Below are 535 nucleotides of genomic sequence, written 5' to 3'. Positions count from 1 at the left end.
AAGACACGCAAAATTATGCACGCTGTAATGAGAAGAGTCTGCGGTGGGAGGCGTTTAAAGCTGACTGCTGAGTGACCTGAACCACAACATGTTTCTTAGACAAAATAAAATCGAAGAAGACATATTTAAGTCCCACTTCAATCATTTTTATTGCCATTTTTAAACCTTTACTTGTCATTTTTTATTTATAATTATGCCGTTTTTAGCCATAATTAAAAAAAAATGTTTCTTGTTTTCTAGGATCTTTTCTGCAGGGTGGGAGGAGTTCATTAAAAATTCACCTCTGAGTTGTGGGCGGGACAGTGGGGACAGTGAAAGCCTCCCCACACTTCCCATCATCTCTTTGTTTAGACTCTCTCTTGCTAGCTTATAGCTCCTCACAACTCAAAAACACAATTAAAAAAATAATGTTTTTATATATGATCATCATGAACATGTTAAAAACACTATTATCACTGGACAGTTATATTAGCTCATTTTTATTATTGTTTTGGGGAAAAACAAAAGAAAAATAGTAAAGCTGTTTTTTTTTTTT

Source organism: Oryzias melastigma, linkage group LG20 (genome assembly GCF_002922805.2).
Source record: "Oryzias melastigma strain HK-1 linkage group LG20, ASM292280v2, whole genome shotgun sequence".
Classification (NCBI taxonomy): Eukaryota; Metazoa; Chordata; class Actinopteri; order Beloniformes; family Adrianichthyidae; genus Oryzias; species Oryzias melastigma.
Note: the sequence above shows the minus strand (reverse complement) of the source record.